General features: G+C 48.3%; 1 protein-coding gene across 7 annotated transcripts in view; it reads right to left on the bottom strand.

Moving 5' to 3' along the window:
* eif4g1a (eukaryotic translation initiation factor 4 gamma, 1a) overlaps nt 1-6,919 on the bottom strand; it is a 65,681-nt gene extending 58,762 nt beyond the window's left edge. For 3 of the 7 annotated variants that reach the window (XM_007902363.2, XM_007902370.2, XM_007902364.2), the window contains exon 1: nt 6,857-6,914. The gene's annotated coding sequence lies outside the window, so the exon portion shown is untranslated. Of the gene's footprint in view, nt 1-6,856 lie in introns of all 7 variants that reach the window. The other 4 variants (XM_007902365.2, XM_007902367.2, XM_007902375.2 and 1 more) reach the window with 2 other exon arrangements.
* Nucleotides 6,920-12,438: the final 5,519 nt, after the last annotated feature.

Raw genomic sequence — 12,438 nt, 5'->3', positions numbered from 1 at the left:
AGCAAGCAAAACATCTTGGCTTTTAAGTGAACATTTGCTACGGAGTACTGGACCATAATTGGCACTAAGTGGAAAAATATACTGAATAATTTCAGTACAAAAAAGCAATGCTAAAAGCAAATGCAGTTTAATTCCCTTGCAACTACTGCTGCTGTGGGACTACAACTAGAATTGTGATGGTCTTTAAGCATTTGAAAAGCCAGGATTCTAATAATTCTAATCCGGAGGGAATTAGAACTACAATTCATAATCACAGGAAATAGGCCTGATGTACTACAGTCTTGCTATAAACCCATGTTTCATCATTTTAGTTGAACAATTTCATCTCTGAAACTTTCTTTTAAAAAACACAAGAAATGCATTCAATTCATCACGTTTTATAACATTGCATTAAGGAGGCAAATCAACTCTCACAGAAAAGACCACCTTTTTTTAATTCTACAGCAGAAGTGTATTAAGGTACTTTGAAACCTAACAATAGATTTACAAGCACAGAAAGTAGTATAATTACACCTACATATAAACAAATCCACAACAGCTTTTGCAAACTGTTATTTTATAACTTTAATTCATAAAGAAATTTACATGGAGAATGACCTTAACAGCACAACACATTTGTCTCAAATTAGTCACCCACAAAATACAGTCAATACACTTTACAGTATATTCTGTGAAGCGCTTTGAGACGTTTCGAAGACACGATAAGGCATTATATCAAATGCAAGGATTATTATTAAATTCTAATTCAGAGAGTCATTTGTACCAAGGCCTACAACAGTGACAGAATTTGCTCCATATCAACCCTTCTCGTTCCCTTTCCACCACTCCCAGTATAGATCTTACTCGTGATCAGTTAAGGATTTTCAGCCGGATCATATATTTAAATCCCACCTCTCTCCGTCATTCAAATTCACGGGGGCCTCCTTGATGGGAGGTTTCAACTAAACCACTAGATGGAGCTCGCTATCCGAAGTAAAGGCTGACAGGAGCAGTCACACCCAGTTCAAGTTCTGGAATTGAAAGGTACTTGCAGCAGCTGTACAGTTCACAGCTCAGAACCTTCCAGCTAAAGCGAGCTTTACAATAATAATCCTTGCATTTGAAATAGCGCATTATCACGTCGTCGAGACATCTCAAAGCATTTCATAGAATATACTGTAAAGTGAATGGGCTGTGTATTTTGTGGGTGAGAAAGCTTTAAGGGAAAAGGTTTCTTGAAAAAGAGAAAAGGAGTTCCGACTTAATAGCATCATATTTCAAGTTCAGAATTTCCATTTCATCCAACTCCCAACTATTCTAACATAGCGAAAGCAGATCATACGAGTCATATGCCCTTCCTTTCCACCATGAGTCAGTTCCACTTAAATAACTGGTCTACCTTGCCAGATTATTTCTCATTTTTGTTTCCTCTGGGGGCCACGACAACAATGATCACAACAACACTGGTGTCGCTTTGCTGTCGAGGTAAACAGAAGCACTCTTTTAGCCAGAGTCTTAAACCAATTCAGAGAAGATAACAATAATAATGCTTGCATTTGATATAGCGGCTTATCGCATCTTCAAGACGTCTCGAAGGGCTTCACAGAATATACTGTAAAGTGAATTGACTGTATATTTTGTGGGTGAAACAAATTGGTTATATCTGTGCACTGTTTACTCAAAAAAACAGAATATAATCTGTACAAACATTTTTGGCTACCTTATGAGCTCAAGAGTAACNTTTTTTTATTAAAAAAAACTATTTTTTACAAATCCCAATTACTTTAGTTAGGTAATAATTTATCTTGTGAAGGTGCAACAGTTAAATAAGCAGTGCATGTATTCATCGCGGCTTATTCAAACTCCAGGATAGATAGATCTGAAGGGACAAGAGAGTGAACCTCTCACATCATGCTGTACCAAAAATTACCAGTTGATGATACAGGTGAGAATCATAGAATCATACAGCACAGAAGGAGGCCATTTGGCCCATCATGTCTGTGTCAGCTCTTTGAAAAGAACTATCCAATTCAATCCCATGCCCCCCCACTCTCCCCATAGCCCTACAAACTTGTCTTCCCCAAATAATTATCAACTTCTCTCTTAACAGAAGTTATCAAATCGACTTCCACCAGCCTTTCAGGCAATGCATTCCAGATCCGAACAACTCGCTGTGCGAAAAAATTCTCCACCCCCCCCTCTCCCGTTTCTTTTAACAACTATTTTAAATCAGTGTCCTCGGGTTACCAACCCACCCGTCAGTGGAAATAGTTTCTCCTTGTTCACCCTATCGAATCACCTCATAATTTTGAAAACATCTATTAAGTCACCTCTTAACCTTCTCTGCTCCAAGGAGAAAAGGAGCTTTACCGCCTTTCAACCACCTATAACCGAAACACTATCAGAGAGCAGTGAGTGTAGCAATCTATCAGCATTAGAATATTAAAAATTCTACCACCAAAGCCCAATATGACTAGTACTTTGAAACTCACATTTTCAAATGCAGATACCCCCTTGCAATAACTAGTTTAATTCTTAAACTAGATACTCAAAAGTAGAGCAGAAAAGCCAAATCATTCAGGTAAATTGCTGCACACTGAACTATTTATGTTATATAGTTCACCAGCAATTTAATTTGTTGCAATTGGATGAGAGAACTTTAGATGAAAAATGATGAACATCATTTCACTGAAGTCCCAAAGCTCAAGACAAATTAAAGTTAATGCATTCAAAACTGATATGAAAATCACCTCCATGCAGCTACGAGACACTTTAATGGCCCAAACTACCAACTCATCTCCCAGCCACTTGATCCTTCCTCAAAAGGAAAACGAGAGTGAGGCTTTTGAGTAAGTTGTGCAGTGTCAGAACCAGGCCAGCTGTACAGTAAAACTAGATAAAAATACAGTGCTGTACTTAATAAACTAAGTAAAAGAAAGTAGGCGCTCGCGTTTGAAGGACAAAAGATGTAAATAACAAGGAGACATCGGAGTTCACCTTCTGCAATACAATTCTGTCAATCTTTAGCGTTGTAAAACAACACTAAATTCTTGTCTAAGCTAAACGCAAACATGGGAAAGTACGTTTTGCATCAAAACCCTTTGAAACGTATACAGTAAAGCCGTCTAACTACTGAAGTTATGCTTTTAACAGATGGTTCATTTTACCCCCTCCTTAAATGGCATCTGGGATTCTAGACCAGAGCAATTGATAACAGCTGTACACTGGCTATCCACAGCAGACTATTTAATACTGTATACAATAATCTATTGGGTCATTGTTTGTGTGGGAAAGAGTAATCCAGTTTTGTGCCAACCAATCTGGTAATGTTCGGTGGTGGGGAGAGAAGGATGCAATTCATTTTATTCACCGGAGAACATTGAAGACCAAAGCTAAAACCGGCTCAAACGGCAGAAAACAAGTCCACCTCAACACACGGCCTTTTTAACTGCATTTCAAGACTGATGCATCTTCCAGGGTCCCTTACAGGTGCATCCCACAACTCCCCAAGATCAGTAAATAATTCAATAACCTCAAACCGCCACAGGGTTCTTTAACTAATCTCTGCCAATCTCTCCTCTTCCCCCCCTCCCCCTCAAACCAATATAAAGTGCCCAGTCTGACTGACTAAATAAACCGAGCAAAGGGTATGGGTTAATTGATGACGGTGCATTCTCTCCGACAGTGTGAGTGAGCAGCGAGTACAGTACAGTAGGTCGGGCCTGCGGGTGTGGTGGTGGGGGGTGGAGGCAGAGAGGGAACATTCCCAGTCAGACAGGCACATGCTGCCAGACGATTAAACCTTCCAACGTATTACTGCAGTGCAGAGAGAAACCCACAAATTGTAACGAGCATAAGCAAAAAGCCACACCCACCCACTGCCGGGGAGCAGCACCGAGCCAAGTCCATGTGGAAAACGCCGATAAAACTGCTAACGAGGAAGGAAGGGCCTCACATACACAGACAGACACACAGACAGACAGACAAACGCTCAGCCAATTTGTTTTAAAGCCTCCGAAAAGAACATTTGCACTCAAATCGCCTCCTCCTGTGCCCTCTCTCCTCCCCCCCTCACCCCCTCTCTCCACAACATCGAATCGAAATGAATACGGATTTAGTTCGAATTGCAATTTTTTAAGATAAAAATTCAGAAGGGCAAACCTTCCATTTTAATAACTTTCTCTCTCTCTATATATATATAGTTTTTAAAATATAGAAAAAAAGCTAATTTTAGCAAACCACGTTTCCCCACAAATATATCAGCACTTTGCTCATTCAACGCCACGGTAACATTTTAACAAGGCGCTCAACTCACGGACAAGAAATCGTGTCACACACATACATGTATACACACACACACACACATATACATACATGTCGAGTTATTTCGGTTGAGAATTCACAACGAACCAGAAGGGCAAGGTCTAAATCGGGCATTAGTTTAATACCGCACATTAAAGCTGGTCCTACCTTACGTACAATTCAGGATTAAGCGTCATTTGTAGTTGTGTAATGTATATATATATATATGTGTATATAGAGGGAGAGAGATTTAGAAAATCTCATCTTATAAAAGCTTCCACTCCCTTCCAGAAACACACCGGATTTGTGCAAAATAAAAAAAAACAGGCAGACAATACCCACAAAAAAAGCCACCGAAAGAAAAAAAAAGTTGCAATTTACAAGTTTAACTTACTCTCCTGCACAACAGAAAAAGTTTTTTTTAAGGGGGAAAAAGCAGCTAAACCTTGCATTCTCCCCAAGAGTGACTCTTCCTAAATGCTACGCACTCTCTCGTCTTTTCTCGACAATATGGCATACGTTCAGCCCCCCCAAAAAATGCACACGATTGCACTCCCCAGATAGGTCTTGCACACACACACACAATATATATACACATACACACACACAAAAAAAAACTTTGTCTGCTTTTTTAAAAAAAAATCAAATCGTTACCCAAGAACAAAAAAAAATGCAGCAAAAAAAAACTTTTTACGTAACACAGGTACTGGGTTTTCTTTATGGACACACACACAGACCACGAGCAAATAATTCCCATTCCCCTCCTCCCCAACCGCCGCACTTAAAATAAAAAAACAAAAAAAAATGTGTGCGCGGGGCTGAGAGTCGAGTCTTTGAACGATGGTGGACCGGGGCTGTGAAATAAATGTGTGTGTGTGTGAGAGAGAGAGAGAGGGAGGGAGACAGGATGAGGGAGGGAGGGAGGGAGGCAGGAAGGAGTGAAGTGAGCTGGGTTACGCCATGCTGCTGCTGCTCTGCTGCTGCTCTGCTGCACAGCGCAGACCCAACCACCATCCGATTCCGCACATGTGCGCACCGGCGTCTGCCACTGACTGACTCCACTCCACTTGACTGACTGACTGTGAGTGACCGACTGACTCCACTGCAACCGGTTTCAACGTGTCAGTCGTCATTCCAGTCAGTCAGGAGTGAGTGAGTGAGTGAGGTATGTGAGTCAGTGAGTGACCGGGTGTGAGGAGGGAGTACCCTGACTACTACCCCCCCACCACCCACACACACACACACCACCAAACCCCACCCCCCGAGGCTTTCAGGGTGTTGGGGAGGCCAGAGAAGGGGGTTAAAAAGAGGGGAGAGAGGGGGTGGGGAGTAAATGTCTCACTCCCCCTCCCCCCCCTCTCTCTCTCTGGTTGAATTCTCAACGTGTCAGTTAGCAGAGGGAGGGTTAAGAGGGCGGGGGGTGGGGGGGCAGTTTTAACCCAACCCCGAGGCTCGGGGGTGTTGGAGGCCAGAGGAGCGGGTGGGTGTCTCATTGCTTCTCTCTCCCCCCACCCGGGGGGAGGGGGGGGGGCGGGTTGGCAAACACCACGCGGCCGTGACGTGTTTGCCGACCCGGCGCCTCCCCCCCTCCCCCCCCCGGGGGGTGAATGGGGCGGGGAAAGACACCTCGAGTCAGGCCTAACTTTTTATTAAAACTTAATTCCCCCCCAAAAAAAACACTCTCACTGCAACTCTGCCCTCTCTCACTACCCCCCCCACCCCCGTTACATTAAACAAACAGCAGCAGCCGCGCCCCAGCCCGAGTCTGGGGGGGGGGGGGGGGAATGGGGAAATGTGGGCCCTGTCTGAGGCCTCTCCCCCCCCCTCCCTCTCTCCCTGGGGTCGGGTCAGGCGCCTCCTGCTACCCCCCCCCCCCCTCTCTCTCTCCCCCCCTCCCAGGGGCAATGAGGCGGTGCGGGAGTAAGAAACGTGGAGCGAGGCCTCTGTGTGTGTGTGTGTGTGTGCGGTGCCGGCATTGAGGAGGGAGCAGCGCTAGGCCTCAACCCGGCGGCTCGTGTGAGTGTGTGTGAGTGAGTGAGGGGGAGGCCTCGGGTGAAAGGCTGTGCCGCTCCCCGACCCCGCAGCTTGAGTGAGAGAGAGAGAGAGAGAGAGAGGGGGGGAGGCCGGCAGCAAAAGGGGGTAAATGACCGGCAACCAGTGTGTCTCTCCAACCGGCGCCGGTCTCTCAGGGCCTCGCCACACACACACGCACGGCGCCGGGTGGGTAGGGGGAGCCCCGGGCCTTACTGGTGAGCCCCTGGGCAGAGAGAGAGAGAGAGAGAGAGGGGGAGGTTTAAAACAGACCCCGAGGCCTGAGGCCCGGGTTGACACACACACACATACAGAGAGAGAGACGGAGCGAGCGGGAGGGCGCCGGGGCCGGGCCGGGCGGGCGGGCGGGTTTCTCGGTGATTTATTCCGCCGTCTCCCGCCTCGCGAGCGGCCGGGAGACAAAAAATAAAGGGCGGGAGTCGGAGCCCGGCGGCCCGGGCAGGCGGAGGGCCGTGTGCCGGGGGCTCGGGCGGGGTCTGGGCCCGGGATGGAGGCGGATGGCGCGGGGATGGCGATGGCGTACCTCTCTCCTCCTCAGTCCGCGAAGCCGGACGCTCGGCTGCCTTCGGAGGTTTCCGCTCCCAGCGGCCCGGCAAGAGGGGCGTGAGCACGTGACCCGGCCCGCAACTCGGCCCGCTGCGGCTCACAGCTGCAACACACACAGAGGGGGAGGGAGGGGGTGAGGCACAGAGAGAGGGGAGTGAGGCACAGAGAGAGGAGTGAGGGAGTGAGGCACGGAGAGAGAGGGGGAGGGAGTGAGGCACACAGAGAGGGGGAGGGAGTGAGGCACGGAGAGAGAGGGGGGGAGTGAGGCACACAGAGAGGGGGAGGGAGTGAGGACAGAGAGGGGGAGGGAGTGAGGCACGGAGAGAGAGGGGGAGGGAGTGAGGCACAGAGAGAAGGGAGTGAGGCACAGAGAGAAGGGAGTGAGGCACAGAGAGAGAGGGGGAGGGAGTGAGGCACAGAGAGAAGGGAGTGAGGCACAGAGAGAGTGAGGCACAGAGAGAGGGGGAGGGAGGGAGTGAGGCACAGAGAGAGGGGAGTGAGGCACAGAGAGAGGGAGTGAGGCACAGAGAGAGGGGAGTGAGGGAGTGAGGCACAGAGAGAGGGGGAGGGAGAGAGTGAGGCACAGAGGGGGGGAGGGAGGGAGTGAGGCACAGAGAGAGAGGGGGAGGGAGTGAGGCACGGAGAGAGGGGAGTGAGGCACGGAGAGAGAGGGGGAGGGAGTGAGGCACAGAGAGAGGGGGAGGGAGTGAGGCACAGAGAGAGGGGAGTGAGGCACGGAGAGAGAGGGGGAGGGAGTGAGGCACAGAGAGAGGGGAGTGAGGCACGGAGAGAGAGGGGGAGGGAGTGAGGCACAGAGAGGGAGGGGGAGGGAGTGAGGCACAGAGAGGGAGGGGGAGGGAGTGAGGCACAGAGAGGGGAGTGGCACAGAGAGAGGGGAGTGGCACAGAGAGAGAGGGAGTGGCACAGAGAGAAGGGAGTGGCACAGAGAGAGGGAGTGGCACAGAGAGAGGGGGAGGGAGGGAGGAGTGAGGCACAGAGAGAGTGAGGCACAGAGAGAGGGGGAGGGAGGGAGTGAGGCACAGAGAGGGGGGAGTGAGGCACGGAGAGGGGGAGGGAGTGAGGCACAGAGAGAGGGGAGTGAGGCACAGAGAGAGTGTGGCACAGAGAGGGGGAGGGAGGGAGAGAGAGAGTGAGGCACAGAGAGGGGGAGGGAGTGAGGCACAGAGAGAGGGAGTGAGGTATAGAGGGGAGGGAGGGAGTGAGGCACAGAGAGGGGGAGAGGGAGTGAGGTACAGAGAGAGGGGGTCAGGGAGGGAGTGTGATACAGAGAGAGGGAGAGTGTGATACAGAGAGAAAGGGAGTGAGGGAGTGTGATACAGTGAGGGGGGGAGCGAGGGAGTGTGATACAGAGAGAGGGAGAGAGTGTGATACAGAGAGAGGGGTCAGGGAGGGAGTGTGATACAGAGAGAGGGGGTCAGGGAGGGAGTGTGATACAGAGAGAGGGGGTCAGGGAGGGAGTGTGATACAGAGAGAGGGGGTCAGGGAGGGAGTGTGATACAGAGAGGGGGAGTGATACAGAGAGAAAGGGAGTGTGATACAGTGAGGGGGAGTGTGGGAGTGTGATGGGGGGGGGGGGAGGGAGTGTGATACAGTGAGAGGGGGAGCGAGGGAGTGTGATACAGAGAGGGGGAGTGAGGGAGTGTGATACAGAGGGGGGGAGGGAGTATGATACACAGAGGGAGGAAGTGTGATACAGAGAGAGGGGGTCAGGGAGGGAGTGTGATACAGAGAGAGGGGGTCAGGGAGGGAGTGTGATACAGAGAAGGGGGGAGGGAGGGAGTGTGATAGAGAGAGGGGGGGAGGGAGGGAGTGTGATACAGAGAGAGGGGGTCAGGCAGGGAGTGTGATACAGAGAGGGGGAGGGAGAGAGTGCGATACAGAGGGGACAGAGGGAGGGAGTGATACAGAGAGGGAGGGAGTGTGATACAGAGAGATACAGAGGGAGGGAGTGATACACAGATACAGAGAGAGGGAGGGAGTGACAAAGAGAGAGGGAGTGATACACAGAGAGAGAGAGGGAGTGATACACAGAGAGAGAGGGAGTGATACACAGAGAGAGAGAGGGAGTGATACACAGAGAGATACAGAGAGAGAGGGAGTAATATACAGAGAGTGAGAGAGAGGGAGTGATATACAGAGAGGGGGAGAGTGATATACAGAGGGAGGGAGTGATACAGAGAGATACAGAGCGAGAGTGATAGGGAGTGAGAGATGGAGTGATACACAGAAAGATACAGAGTGAGTCATACAGAGAGGGAGAGAGTCATACACAGAGATATAGAGAGAGGGAGTGATACACAATTATAGAGTGAGAGAGGGAGTGTTACACAGAGATACAGAGATATGGAGTGAAACAGAGTGAGGGAGTGATACACCGAGAGATACAGAGTGAGAGGGAGAAATACACAGAGATACAGAGTGATAGAGAGAGGATGATGCACAGATACAGAGTGAGGAGACGGAGTACTATACAGAGTGATACATAGAGAGATACAGAATGAGAGGGAATGTGATATAGAGAGTGAGAGAGGGAGTGTGATACACAGAGAGATACAGAGTGAGAGAGGGGGGTGATGCACAGATACAGAGTGAGAGGGAGTGAGAGTTACAGAGTGAGAGGGGGTGATACACAGATAGGGAGTGAGAGTGGGATACACAGAGATACAGAGTGAGATACAGAGAGAGGGAGTGTGTGATACACAGAGATGCAGCGTGAGAGGAGTGATACACAGATACAGAGTGAGGGATATATATACAGATAGTGAGGGAGTGAGAGAGAGATAGAGGGAGAGATAGAGAGTGTGACAGTGAAAGAGAGATATAGAGCGAGTGTGTGTGATAATGTACAGAGAGAGAGGGTGAGCGGGTGATAGTGTGTGTGAGACACTGAGAGAGGAGTAACAGTAAGAGAAATATTGTGAGGCAGCAACAGAGATTGAGAGAAAAGAGTATGACAAGTGAGAGATAGAAAGAGAGTGACAGGCAGAGAGAGGGAGAGAAAGAGAGTGAAAAGGAGAGGTAGAATGTGACAGTGTGAGAGAGTAGGAAATAGAGAGTGTGACAGAGAAAGTGAGTGTGACAGTGTGTGCGTATGAGATAAACTGACAGTGAGAGAAACTGTGAGCGTGACAGTGTCTGTGTCAGAGAGTGATAGACGGTCTGCGAGAGACGGTGTGTGACAGGTGAGAGGGAGATCAGAGGATGAGAGAGATCAGAGTGAGACATTGTGTAACAGTGTGTGAGAGAGCGATCAAAGAGAGTGAGCGTGTTTGAGAGAATCAGAGACGTTATGACAGTGTGAGATCAGAATGAGAGAAAGAGAGCAGAGATTAGTGTGAGAGAGCAGAAGAAACATTTTATATAATTACAATAATCTCCTCTGTGCACGTGCGGAACCCCATACTGAACAATATCAGCAACAACTTGCATTTCACGCAGAGTGGGGTCCCAGAGCGCTTGAAATATCCAAACCAGACAGAGTTCCACCTATGTAGGTCACCTGCAACATGGAAATTTCTTTGGGTCTGGAATGGAATGTGCTCTCCATCTCTCTATCTCCCTGAAAAAAATGGTTCCTTCTCACCTAATTCCAAAGATTATCAGGTGCAGGTTGGAGAGAGCCGAGGCTTGGGGACCCCAGAGGGTGTGTTGGGGTAACTGCTGGAATTTAATCAGTTATAACCACACAGCTTGCCATTGAGAGCTGCCAAGGTTCCCACTGCATTTTGGTTAACAGGAGCCAAATTGGGGGCGGGGGGGAGAGAAAGATTGCTGTGGGACAACCTGCCCCATCGCCCACTCTCACACTTTCAAGCAGTGGACACTGGCCTGAGACAAGAAGTAACGTGGCTAATCCCTACCCCAGGAGATAAAACAGTATAGACCAGTAAATCACTGCTCAGAAGCTTGTAGGTTCAAGACCCACGCCTGGACTTTTGGGATAGCACCATGGGATTTTTAACATCCACCTAAACTGGACCTCGGTTCAACATATATCGAAGGATGGCGCCTCTGACAATGCAGCTTTCCATTAGAGCATCAGCCTCGGCTATATGAATTTGTGGAGTCCTGTAGCATATTGGTTACAGCACTCGCGAGTGAAAGGACCCGGGTTCGATTCCCGGGCAGGATGTAATGTTAGGCAAGTTTCGTTACTCCGCACGTCTCTGTTTACTTAGCAGTAAGTAGGAACCCGGTTGTTAGTTGATTGGCGGATCGCCTTTCCGGGCGTAATAATCCCTTCAATAGAAATAATAGTGTTCACTCAATCCACGACTCTTTCAGGGACACTGCTGTGCGCAGTTGGCTTCTGCGGTTCGCCCACAAGGCATACAGTCAATTCACTTTACAGTGTATCCTGTGAGGCGCTTTGAGACATCTCGAAGATGCGATAAGGCGCCGATTCAAAGGCAAGGATTATTATTATAAAGCAATCAGATTCTAAAAGCTACAACAGAATGCATTGATTCACTCTTAACAGTTACTTACTCGGCTGATCTTATCTTCTTTGCCATGACAGTCTGTGCATTGGAGCTGAAGAAGGAAAAGACTTGCTCGCGGGAGGAAACTGCGCGTTCCTAACAGCAATTTAATCTCATTGACACTAACGGGGTGTATTTACATACAGTATTTACATTATTTATATATTTTACCCCTTAAAACACAGCAAAAATATTTGGGGGACCAGGTCCGAGTGAGATCCCTGAGGTCACCACCTGTCCTGTGACATCACAAAGTAACTCAACCGCCTTCAGACTTTAAAATCAATAAAAAGTCAACACTTTTTTTTTTACTCACTCTCACGCCGGTGTCCGCACTCCCAACAACTTACAACAACACGGCGCCTTTCACTTCGGGAGGACATCCCAAGGCGCTGGACAGTCAGGGATTTGGACCCCGGCTGGGGTTGGGATCAGGAGGGGTGGAGGGCAGGGAGGAGAGAGGTAGGAGGATGGCTTGAAGCCACGGTCAAAGAGGAACCTCTTGATACACACACTCACACACACACACACTCATAAGACAATGTGAAGAAGGTTTTCCCTTCACGTTGCACTGTGGCCAAATAACGACCTCCTCAGCAATGAAAGTGCCATGTGCGGCAGGCGGGAGAGATTTTGCGTGTGGCAGCCGAGATAAGGAACACTTGTCGAGCTAAGAACAAGTCGGGCTCTGCTACAGCTAACCACAGTGCACGGTGTCAGCCTTTTAATGCGAAACAATGCTTTACTTTACATCTATTTAATACTGGCTGTACCCGTTGCAGCTACAATTGCAACCAAAGGATCCAATATGGAATGTAGATTTCAGTATTATTACTTTATATTATTACACTTTATATTATTATTATATTATATTTTGTATTAGATTATTATACTTTATATTATGTTATCAAATTTATATCTATATTAGATTATTGCATAATTAAAGCATTTTTTAAATGTAGCTCATCAACGATACGAGATCTCGGAAAAAAATATGCCCATGACACTCTCCCTTGAAAGACCTTTCCGATGAAGTATAAATCATGTCTCTATGTCA

Source organism: Callorhinchus milii, unplaced genomic scaffold (assembly GCF_018977255.1).
Source record: "Callorhinchus milii isolate IMCB2004 unplaced genomic scaffold, IMCB_Cmil_1.0 Scaffold11, whole genome shotgun sequence".
Classification (NCBI taxonomy): domain Eukaryota; kingdom Metazoa; phylum Chordata; class Chondrichthyes; order Chimaeriformes; family Callorhinchidae; genus Callorhinchus; species Callorhinchus milii.
This window is presented reverse-complemented; position numbering and strand designations above follow the sequence as displayed.